Source organism: Corylus avellana, chromosome 4, assembly GCF_965113065.1.
Source record: "Corylus avellana chromosome 4, dhCorAvel1.hap1.2, whole genome shotgun sequence".
Lineage (NCBI taxonomy): Eukaryota > Viridiplantae > Streptophyta > Magnoliopsida > Fagales > Betulaceae > Corylus > Corylus avellana.
Genome location: NC_142493.1, coordinates 10,918,043 through 10,930,482, shown reverse-complemented (window position 1 = coordinate 10,930,482; position 12,440 = coordinate 10,918,043). Strand labels below are relative to the sequence as shown.

The following is a 12,440-nucleotide window of genomic DNA, read 5'->3' as shown; positions in this document are numbered from 1 at the left end:
AAACAGCCTTTTCATAGGATTTGGCAAAGGTGAAGTTAAGCAGAAATAGTTAAAACATTGTCCTCGTTTCTGTCTTTGAAGAATAAACCGTTAGCTGTAATGGAACCAATGAGGATCTTTACGATTTCATCGAGCCCTGTTTCTGTCTTCCTGAGCTCACTTCTACTTGTAGACTTAATTTCCTGCAAAGAAACCACATAGTTTTTCAGCTTGAATCCCATCATGGGATTTCCTCAACTCCTCAGGAACATTCTTCCCACTGTTTTTCTTTTGTTACACATAACAAGCGCCATAGCCCAAGATGATTCCATTGGTGACCCCAAAGAGAGGGAAGCTCTTTACACTCTCAAGGCCTCTTTTGGCGACCATTTTCTAGATATGAACTGGATCGGACATCCTTGCGACATTAATCAACCTTGGCATGGCATTCAGTGTCTCAACGGTCGTGTTACAGAAATCATGTTGGAAGATATGGGGCTGGCCGGAGAAGCGACTCCTGACATGTTCATCAGCTTCCCTCAGTTGTCTCTCCTGAGCTTCAAGAACAATTTTATATGGGGAGTTGTAATGAATTTCTCCTCCAACCAGAACCTGACCGGTATTGATCTGTCTCGCAACACTTTTTTCGGGCCGATTTCAGATTCGCTTCTAAGCCTTAATTTGTTGGAGTCGTTGCAGCTTCAAGATAACTTCTTGAATGGTAAGCTGATAGGAAATAATGAATTCAATCATTTTTAATTTTTATTCTAACACTATCTCTTATGTGGGCTTATTAATACGTGTAATATTTAATTGAAATTAGAAACGATAAATGAAAGAAACAGGGTTCGAACTCAAAACTTTTGACTCTAATATCATGTTAACTAATACGAAGAATTTGTATTCTGATAGGTACCATCCCAGAATTTAATCAATCTACCTTAAAAGTATTCAATGTCTCAAATAACAATCTCTCCGGCATGATCCCAAGAACTCAAACTCTCCAATCATTTGACTATGCTTCATTTTATGGTAACAATGGATTGTGTGGTCCACCCTCTCCCACTCCCTGCAACTCTCCCAACACAAAGGACACAGAAGTTGGCTCTCATAACGATTCCTCCTCTCCTCCAGAAGGCTATAAAACAGATTCTTCAACTCCCCCTTTGAACATCTTGTCTTTGATTTTCAATGTTGTTCTTCTAGTTGCTTTAGTTGTGCTCTTCATTTGGTACTACGCGAAAGCCAAGAAGCTTAAGAAGATGTTGAAGGGAAAGGGTGGCGCACAAGAAACGGAGGAGGAGGAGGACCGAAAGATTATGGTGGCGGCTGGAGAGAGGCGAGCGGCGGGAGAAGAGAGAGGGAGCTTGATATTCATGCAGGACAATACGCGTTTCGAATTTAGTGATCTTCTGAGAGCGTCTGCGGAGGGATTGGGGAAGGGGATATTCGGGAATAGTTACATGGCGAAGTTGAGCAGCGGGCCGAGCATTGTTGTGAAGCGGCTGAGAGATTTGAAACCGTTCACCGGTTAGGAGTTTGCAATGCAATTGCGGCTGATTGCGGAGCTAAAGCACCCTAATTTGCTGCCTCTCCTTGCTTGCTACGCTTGCAACGATGAGAAGTTGTTGCTCTACAAATATGCAGAGAATGGAAATTTGTTTAGTCGTATTCATGGTGAGCTTTTTGTGTTAATTTGCTTTTCTTTTTACTTTTCTTGCTGTTTTCTACAATAAACAATTCCCCATAAAGAGCAACTCCAGCAGTAAGAGGTATTCTACCTAGTCAAAAAGCACAATTCTCTGTTTTAGCTACTCATTTTTTAATAGTAACTCTAATAGATTCTTTATTTCATTCTTTATTTTATTAAATATTATTTTTTAATCTTTTTTTTTTTGATCCGCGACCGCTTTTGCATCATCTTGTAAATTGCAATAGAATTGATTAACGCAGCATACCTGTGTGTTTTTTTTATTTATTTTTATTTTTCCATTTTTAGTTTGTCAATTATATGCATGCTATTCAATTTTTTTTGGTGAGTTTTTAGTAATTCAAAAGACTTGAATTTGTATCATAAATTCATGAACAGAGAAGAGAGAAGAGAGAGAAACGTTCAGGGAGGGAGAGAAGAGAAATGTTGAGGGAGAGAGAGAATAGAGAAAATAATGTGGAAATAATATTATTCAACAATTTAGTGTGCTACAGTGAATAGCAATATGAAGCTATTCACTGTAGCAGTTAAGATATAATAGTTAATATGAAGCTATTCTGTTGGAGCAAAAAAAAAGACAAAAATAGTTAAATGTAGCTAATATCTTCCTTTGAGCTGCATTGTTGGAGATGTTTTAAGAAAAAGTGTGTTTGAAGACTCTACGACTGTTCTCCAGTTATAGTTGTTTGTGATATAATTGTGAATTTTCTTTGTTATTTATTTTTAAAAAAAATTATTTTTACCTTTTTTAATTTTAAACTTCGCTTATCCCTGAATTATCAAGAGTTTTTGCAATCATAATTTTGAATTATTATAATTTGCAATGTTGGTGACTCATGTTTCAACTCCTTTTAATTTCATCTCTACTATTAGGGTTTTTGCGTTAAATCAAACGACTAACAGGTGAAATGTCTCTTATACTTTTGTATAATTCAGTTTAGACCCACGGCTTGGTTGTGGGTCATAAAATGTTTTTTTTTTTTTTTTTTTGTTAAGAAATATTTTGAAGCAAGAGTGTTTTGGTCATTTTGGCATCCTCAATTATAGAAGATGTAACCAAAAATCCCGATTGATTGGTAAAACTAAAAGCGACTGAAACTTGGAAATCTAACACTGCAAATTTTAATAATTTAAGGTTATGATCGTAACAATCATAGAGATAAGCGAAGTTTCACTCTTTCTTTTTATTTTTATTTTTATTTTTTTTTATTTTTATTATTTATTTATTTTTTTTACTTTCTGGGCAACCAAGATAAGCATTTTATCTTCTTTTCTTCTTTATAAATGTAATTTTATATCAACGGACATTGCAGGAGAAAGAAGAACTCCATTCAAATGGAGTGCGAGATTATCAGTTGCCCGAGGTGTAGCTCGAGCATTGGAATTTCTACACCTCAACACCAAGTCCCAAAGCATTGTTCCCCACGGCAACCTTAAATCCTGGAATGTTCTTTTCGATGACAATGACAATGTTCTTGTTTCTGACTACGGCCTTGCTTCCCTAGTAGCACTTCCCATTGCAATTCAACGCATGGTGTCTTACAAATCACCCGAATATCAAACTGCAAGAAGAGTTTCAAAACAATCCGACGTCTGGAGCTACGGCTGCCTCCTCTTAGAACTATTGACAGCAAAGATCCCAGCCACAGCGGCTCCGCCGGGAATCAACGGCGTGCATCTCTCGAGTTGGATTCACCGAGCACTCCGGGAAGAATGGACGGCGGAGGTGTTTGACCCTGAGATATCTATGCAGAGAGGCGCCACTCTGGGGATGCTGAGGCTGCTGCAAATTGCAATGCGTTGCTGTGATAATGTCCCTGAGGATCGCCCTGAGATGACAGAGGTGGTGAGAGAGGTGGAACATATAAAGGCTCCAGAGCAATCAGAAGACGAAGACGACTTGTCGTTAGATCGGTCTATCAACGATGATTCTATAAAAACCACTGCCACAGGGATTGTTGGAGATGATGAGAGATGATATTGTAGGACTCAGAAATTGCTACACCATTCCTCCATAAGATTAAGAACCTTCATTCTCTCTAATAAATTAAAATGTATGAATGTTTTAGAAAGCATCATATATCTTAGAATATACGGAAAATATAATATATTTTCCGTATATTCTATAATTATGTTGATATCAAATATTCTCTATTTATGGGCTGATTGTAATCAAATATTAGGGTTGTAATCAAATCAAGGGAATTTGACTACTATACTTGTATTTAGACATTACCCTATAAATAGAGACCTTTGTATTGTAGACAAATAAAGTTAATGAACACAATATAACCCTTAGGGGTATTCCGAGTTGTGAACGTAGGTGTCTAACACCGAACCACCCGTAAGTTCTTTGTGTTTATTCTCTATATTGCTTTTGCTATTATTTCCACATCATCATTATTTCAACATGATATCAGAGCCACCTTTTTGTGGCCTTGGACATTATTGACGTTCAGTCACGCTCTGCCCACACTTTCTGCCTATTCAGCCACGTGCCCCAAGTTCATCCAAACACGTCGGTGTTTCCACCATTCAATAGATCAGATGCTGCAAAGTTCATAGCCACCGAGATCTGCCAAAATGGAGTCTCCACGCGCCTACAAGTGCCACCCAAGCTCTTTGCCCGCTCAGCCATGCGCCGCCTTTCTAAGCCCCTTATAGAAAAAGGATACTAGATCCTTGATCAGAGGTTGCCGATCTGCCTATTCGTGGCCACCACGTGTCCAGATATAGTATCACGCGCCTCCACGCGCCACCCAAGGTCTCGGTCGTTCCGCCACAGGCCGCCACCATCGTCCACTTCCGAAGGCAAGACCTCTGTTAGACAGATATTCCTTCCGAGATTCCAGATCAGCCCCGTTCGCCGCTGTCCTAGCTTTTACGCGCCTTCATGCCCCGATCAAGCATCAGCTCGCCGCCTCTGTGCGTGACATCACGCGCCAACGCTTACTATCTAGCACCTTGTTCGCCACACTAGATCCTAGCTTGCGGATCCACCACCTGTGCATCACACCAGATTCCTACCTGCAGTTGCAAGTATTGTCGCATCACACTGGATCGCAGCCTTGTGACTCCATGGTTTTTCCCCTGCGCGCATCACACAGGATTTCTGCCTGTGCAGTGCACTTAACCTTCTCATACACTCGCCGACACCAGATCAGAACCCAGATTAGGCAATCTCACAAGTCTTATAATGATCTCGCCAGCATTGGATCCCAACTCCCAAAAAAAAAAAAAGGGTCCAAGTCGACCACATCACTTAGGTTCGATGTGCCGATCTGATAACCGCCCAAGTGAGCTCATTTTCTTTTTATTTTTGGCCCAAGTCGGCCTTGGACCATAGTCGGCCATTTTTTATTTTTGGCCCAATTCGGCCCTAGCCCATAGTCGGCCCTTTTTAAGTTTTGGCCCTAGTCGGCCCTGGCCCATTGTTGACCCTTTTGAAGTTTGGCTCATTGTCAGCCTTGGCCCGCCGTCGGCCCCTTCTGGATTTTGGCTCGTCGTCGGCCCCTTTTGAAGTTTGGCTCATTGTCAACCCTGGTCTGTTGTCGGCCCTTTTAAATTTGCATTCGCCAGCCACCTGCCGCCGTCACTGGCTGCCCGCCAGCCTTTATCTCCTCCGACAGTCACCACCATCTACAACTCGTTCTCGGCCTCTGCTACCTCCATCATCATTGTTTTAGATTTCAAACTCAAGGTTCTAGAATATTCCACCTTGAGTTTGAGGGGGGATGTTAGAATATACGGAAAATATAACATATTTTTCTATATTTCATAATTATGTTGATATCAAATATTATCTATTTTTGGGTTGATTGTAATCAAATAAGGGGATTTGATTATTATACTTGTATTTAGACATTACCCTATAAATATGGACCTTTTTATTGTAGACAAATAAAGTTAATGAGCATAATATAGTCCTTAGGGTATTCCGAGTAGTGGACGTAGGTGTTTAACACCGAACCATCCGTAAGTTCTTTGTATTTATTTTCTATATTGCCTCCGCTATTATTCTCACATCATCATTATTTCAACAATATAATTTATGATCCTTGTAATTCATATTATTTCTTTGTGAAGATATTAAACAAGATTCTCAAACTACATATGTGGAATAGGAAATAAATTGGTTAACTTTTCCTGATGCATGATCCAATGGTGTTGTTGTTTTGTAGAGTGAATGCTGGACAAACATGCATCTACCTTTCCCCTATTATATTAACTAGCATATAATCCGCGCAATGCGCAGGTGTTTTTTCACTATATTATTTTATATTTGATATTCACATAGAAGCACATTTGTAAAAAAATATATATATATAGCAACTGTCTAAATTACAATTAATGGAAAAAAGAAAAAAGTAAAAAAGAGTGCATTAAAAGAAATCTTGAACATTCTCAATCAATGTAAATTGAGAAGTGCTAGAGAGTCAAAGATAAGTGTCCAAAATTCTTTCCAAACTGACATGGCAAGAATTTTGGAAAGAATTTTTATTTTAAAATTCTAGAATTTTCATTTTAAAATTCTTGCCACGTCAGTTTGAAAAGAATTTTGGACACTTCTTTCTAGCTCTCTAGCACTCCGCTTTTGAGACTTGTACTGAAGATTGGCTCATGTTTTGAAACTTCTTATTCTTCAAATTATACCGTGAGTATCTTGCTTTCGTTTGCAAATCATTTTGATCGGCATGTCATCATCATTTGATTTTACATCTTCAACAGGTACAGAAAAAGACATTGAAGAATGTTGAGTGAAGATTTGTTCGTCTTCTATTTCATGTAATTATTGAATTTAATTAGAAGATGCATCAAATTATGTAGGAAAATATTGTGTAGATATAAAGGGGGAAAAAAAAACATATAATGAAAAGTTACCTTTTGGGTTTTAACTTGTGAAACATGTGGTCCAAAGATTCTTGTACCAGTATAATTTTCCAAACCTTTTTTCAAATGCAATTGGAATACATATTCATTGGAAACTATGGTTTCGATTTCTCTTGGCAAGATATTGTCGTCCAAATACTGTATAAAATAGAAACACAGAGAAAAGAGTATTAATTATAGAACAATACAATTCCTATAGCAAGGAAATATATTGAGAAAATAGTAGACTCACAATATTAAGAAATGAATACTACAAAAAATTAAATAAACTAAATAAAAAGTTAAGAAGACTGAAAATACCTCTACACTTGTTGCAAATTATATCAGAAGTAGGCAAAAGCAGTCACCTGTATTCAATGTTTATAAACTTTAATTTAAGAAAAAAAGAGAAAAAAGAAAAATATAAAACAAATAAGTGCGTTAAAAAACATTTATGAACATTCTCAATCAATTAAATTTGTTTTAGTCTCCAAGAGGTAGCTCAATTAGCTGGGGACTATGCCTCATGAAGCGGTGGTCACTAGTTCGAATCCCCCTCCCCCCTCTTGTGTGGACATGTAAAAAAAAAAAAAATTAAATTTGTTTTAGAGATTTTTACTACATTATTCAAATATGATGTTTCTGTTATCTGATACAAGTTTTCTAATTCATCTATTGACAGTCTTTGTAGTTTCTGACTGTAATCTGCCATTAAATTCGTATCTTGACAGGAAATTTAGTTGGAGTTGGGGTCTTCTAGCCAGTAACTCCCTCTGTTGGTGTAGAAATAGGGTTTCCTATTCAAATTAAAGCCACTTTGTTGGAGAGCCATTAAACCTGCAACATTGAGTGGATACTGTTTATGCTAATCTAATCCTGCTGGATGTTGTAGCTATTGCATTCCTAATTTTTCTCTGTTTATGCTAGCTTTTGCTGTTGGGAGGTTGGGCTGTTTCATTATGTTTGGTTTATGACCCTCTGCCCAGAAGTCGTGGTGCAATTTCTCAAGAAAATTCCTTGATTCTTGTCAAGAATTATGTGAATCATCACCACTTGGACCTCACTTTTTATTTTATTTTATTTTTACTGTAATGGAGTCTAGTGAACCTCAGTTTAAGACATTAAGCAGCAATCCTGTCTAAAGCAGACATTCCATCATTCAATTTGCTCGATGCTTCTCTTTCATTTTAAGTTCGAGGGCTCTCTAGGTTTGGTGTTCTATTGCTGGTGGCTGAGGCAGCAACCTGAGTGGCGAGTGCTTTTGCCCTAATGATGGAAATCTGTTATATTTTTTCCTCAATCTCCAATTGCTGAGTTTTAGATCCTTTGCTCATTCTTACAGTCTTTTCCTTTATTTTCTAATCCTATGTTGTGGGTGCCTAGCTATGACTTCTAGAGTGGTGCAAAAACTATGCTTATAGTAATTTTTTCCTTGACGACATATCTCGATGAGTAGGATCCTATTGAGCACTATCAGGAATATATGGTTGCTTTCAAATAAACTAAAATTATATAACCCATATATAGAATCAACCATATTGAATACTCATCCTGTCAACAGTGCAATATCAATGTAAAACAGAGAGCTAAAGAAAGAGAGAAAAATCTTGTTCTCTGTTTCATTGAATGAATCGATCTTATACAAATACATTGTATATATATACACTTTGACTATAAACTAACCTCAACGGTATGTACAACTTCTTTAACAGCTCTAACAGTGAGCAACTAACATAACAGAATTTACAACTAACAAAACTAAACTGCCAGCTCATTCTTCACATGCTTCATTCGCTGATACTCCCCCTCAAGATGAAGGGAAGATATTAAGGACATTCATCTTGGGCAATAGAGTCAGAAAAGGATCTAAACTAAGAGATTTTGTAAACAAATCAGCAATTTGATGTTGAGAAGTAACAAGCAAAGTGCGAATAATTCCTTTTTGTATTTTCTCCCTTATAAGATGGCAGTCAATCTCTATATGTTTCGTTCTCTCGTGGTATACAGGATTGGCTGCTATATGCAAAGTAGCCTAGCTGTCACAAAAAAGAAGAGCCGGTTGAGGATGTCAAACATGAAGGTCTTTGAGCAAACTGAGAAGCCAAAATATCTCACAGGTAGAAGCAGCCATGGATCTATACTCACCCTCTGCAGATGATCTAGAAATAGTGTGCTGCTTTTTAGATTTCCAAGAAATCAACGAGTCCCCTTGGAACATGCAATAACCATTGACAGACCTTCGAGTATCAGGGCATCCCGCCCAATCAGAATCACAAAAACCCTTAAGATGTATCTTGGAGGAGGAAGGGTAGAACAGACCTTGACCCGAGGCATTCCTGATATACCTCAACACTCTATTGGCAGCATCCAAATGAGGTTGTCGAGGACAATCCATAAACTGGCTTGGGATTTGAACAGAATATGAGATATCTGGTCTTGTAATCGTGAGATAAAGCAACCTTCCAACCAATCTTCTATAGCTAGTAGGGTCTGTGAGAAGCTCACCATGAGTTCTTGAGAGTTTAAGGTTAGTTTCCATTGGAAACTTGCTGGTTTGGAAGCTAACATTCCAAAGTCTTCCAAGATTTCTAGAGCATACTTCCTATGAGACAAAGAAATCCCTTTGGCACTTCTAGCAATCTCCAAGCCAAGAAAATATTTCACATTGCCAAGATCTTTCAACTTAAATTGTGCATTGAGAAATTTGATTAAGGCAGCAACAGCTTTATCATTATTACTAGCTATAATGATGTCATCGACATATACTAATAAAGCAATGAACACTAAACTCTCCTGTCTAGTGAAAAGAGAATAGTTTGCCTTCGATTGACTAAAGCCATGATCCATCAAAGTAACAGAAAATTTATCAAACCATTGCCTAGAAGCCTGCTTTAAACCATAAAGAGACTTTGTAAGCCTACGAACCTTAGACTCCCCCTTGCTAGCATACCCGGGAGGTAGCTTCATGTAAACCTCTTCCTTCAATTCCTCATGAAGGAAGGCATTATTAACATCTAACTGGTGCAAAGACCAGATGTTAATAGCAGCAAGAGCTAACAAACATCTCACAATGGTGAGTTTTGCCACAGGAGAGAGTTTCAGAATAGTCTAGACCTTCACACTAAGTGTACCCCTTTCAACTAATCTGGCTTTATATTTCTCAATTGATCCATCTGCCCTGTATTTGATCTTAAAGACCCATTTGCAGCCAATGGGAACTTTATGTGAGGGCAAATCTGTGAGAACCCAAGTATGATTCTGTTCAAGAGCAGCAATTTTTGCATCCATGGCATCCTTCCAATGTTGATGTTTAATGGCTTGGTGATAAAACTGAGGCTCAAAATGAGTGGAAACATACAAACAAAAGGATTTATGTGGTAATGACAGTTTATCATAACCTATGAAAGAAGATAGGGTATGTGGAATACCTGAATTTAGTTTCATGTGTGCAGATTGAGGTGAGTGAGAAGCCAATTGACAATGATACTGCTGCAAATAACCTGGTTGCTGTCTAATTCTAGAGGATTTCCTAATTGGAATTGGTTCTGGTAATGGGTGTGCAGGGAGTGTAGATGGAGAAGTAATGTCATTAGGTGAATCAGGTAAGGTGAGTTGTGGCTGATCTGAAATAAGTGGTTCCTTGTGAACTTAAAACCAGGGGGAAACCATGAAGTTTGTAGCACTTGTCAATGGTGTGACCCACTATATGACAGTGACTGCAAATAGGCTTATCCTTGCGCACAGTGCCTCTAAAATTATCTCTGCCAAAAGGAACACAAGCAGCAGGAGCAGGAGCTCTTGACAAGAATGTAGCACTATCACCAAAAGATGCAACAGGAGCAAGAGCTCGTGGCAAACATGCAACATTATTATTGAAAGATGCAGCAAGATCAGAAACATGAGCTTGTGATATGAATGTAGCACTATCACTAAAGGATGTAGAAGATGAGATTTGCCTGTGTCTCTCATCTTGTAGAATCATAGAAAAAACTTTGTTAAATGGAGGCAATGGCTCCATTAACAAGATTTGACCACGGACATTAAAGATGAGTCATTTAGACCCATCAAGAAATGATACACATATGTTTGAAGATGAAACTCAATGATATCCTTCATGGATCCACAAGTACATTTCTCACAAGAACAATGAGGAATTGGACGATAATTAGAAAGTTCATCCCAAATCCCTTTGAATTGAGTATAGTGTGTACTCACCGAGTTTGATTTCTGTCAAAAAACAGAATAGTCTTCTGGAGTTCATAGATTCGTGAGCCATTTCCTTGAGAAAATCTAGTCTTGAGATCCTTCCATACATCTTCAGCCTTGGTGATGTAGAGGATACTTATGGCAATGTCTTTTGAAAGAGAGTTCGTGATCCAGCTTAAAACCATATTGTTGCACTTCTTCCAAGCTTAGTAATTTGGAGAGTTGATCGAAGGCTGTGGCATAGATCCATCAACCATCTCAAGCTTGTTCTTCGCAGCTAGTGCTGTCTGCATTGAGCGGCTCCATGTGTGATAATTATCACTTGAGAGAGGAGTCTGTACTAGAATTGTGCTTCGATTATCCCCATGATGGAGATAAAACAAATCCAGTGATTCATCAATAGATTCTTCAGCGGAATTTGAACCAAAATTTGGTGCTGGATCAGAATTTGGAGAATCATTGATATCATCCATGGTGGATAAAGGAAAGAAAAAGAAAATACGAATCAAGAAAACATGGAGTTTGTACGATTGCTATGGCTCTGATACCATGTCAACAGTACAATATCAATGTAAAACACAGCTTAAAAAAGAGAGAAAGAGAGAAATGAAGAAGAGTTGGAGAGAAAAATCGTCTTCTCTATTTCATTGAATGAATTGATCTTATACAAATACAACATAATTTACAACTAACAAAACTAAACTGCCAGCTCATTCTTCACATGCTTCATTCGCTGATACATCCCAATTTCCATTAATCATTAGAAAAATAGAGTAATAGGTATATCCTAGGCTATCTTCTTTTTCTCATACCCCTTCAAAGCCCAATTTTGTACTGACAAAGTGCTTAGAGGTTCAGTTATCACATGACTCTTATGAGGTTGTTTAGGTATGAACTAAAATGAAGAAATTGTGCTCTGTTGAGCTCGAGGGAGTTATAAGCAAGCATAGGAATAATAAACTCTCAGTAATAGAACACAAATTTAATATATAAAACCCATCTTTGAACACAGTAAAATTTCAGATATATATCTCTCAGTAATAAAATAAAAAGTAAAGATACAAAAGGTTGGCATAATGTAAAGATACAAAGAAACTAACCTGATACAGAGACCAAGAGACGGTGGATAGTGGGGAAAACCCTATTTGCAAGTTGAGTTATATAGAGATTGAAGTCAGTGGAGAGAATCCTAGACATCTAAATGCAGCCCATACTTGGAGAACATAATTTTGCTGAGATACCCAATTCCATTCTTCGTTTCTTGAAATAGAAACAAAGAAATATAAAACCCTAAAAACAGAGAGATAGAAAAGGAGAGAGAAAAAGACGAAAACGTTGAAAGAAGAGGAAAAAGAGAGATCAAAAACCTTAGAGATCAAAAACGGAGAGAGAGAGAGAGAGAGAGCATGCCTTAGAAGAAGAAGAGGAAAACAGAGAAGAAAGAATAAAGTGAGGAAGAGTTGAAGAGAGAACGTTGTTGTCGTTAGAGAGAAGGAAGAGACGTTGTTGTCGTTTGAGAGAAGGAAGAGACCTGCGGTTTTCTCTACCTTCTTGTAAAGCTTTCCACTACCACCTGCGGTTGTTTTGGGGGAGGATGGGTGGTGTTTTCTCCCATCCTCCTCCCTTCGCCCATTTTCTTTTCCCATTTCTCTTGTTTTTTCCCTAATTTTTGTGC

At 38.0% G+C, this 12,440-nt stretch overlaps 1 long non-coding RNA gene and 1 pseudogene across 1 annotated transcript; one reads left to right on the top strand and one right to left on the bottom strand.

Annotated features, from left to right (window-relative positions):
- Window positions 1-222: 222 nt before the first annotated feature.
- On the top strand, window positions 223-3,668 carry LOC132178062 (probably inactive receptor-like protein kinase At5g41680; annotated as a pseudogene).
- A 4,507-nt stretch (window positions 3,669-8,175) lies between these two features.
- LOC148586278 (uncharacterized) lies at window positions 8,176-12,164 on the bottom strand. The gene is made up of 3 exons (XR_015911943.1): window positions 11,866-12,164; window positions 9,988-11,201; window positions 8,176-9,889 (listed from the first exon to the last, which is right to left on the bottom strand). It is a non-coding gene; the product is annotated as an uncharacterized LOC148586278 (long non-coding RNA).
- Between the last annotated feature and the right edge of the window lie 276 nt (window positions 12,165-12,440).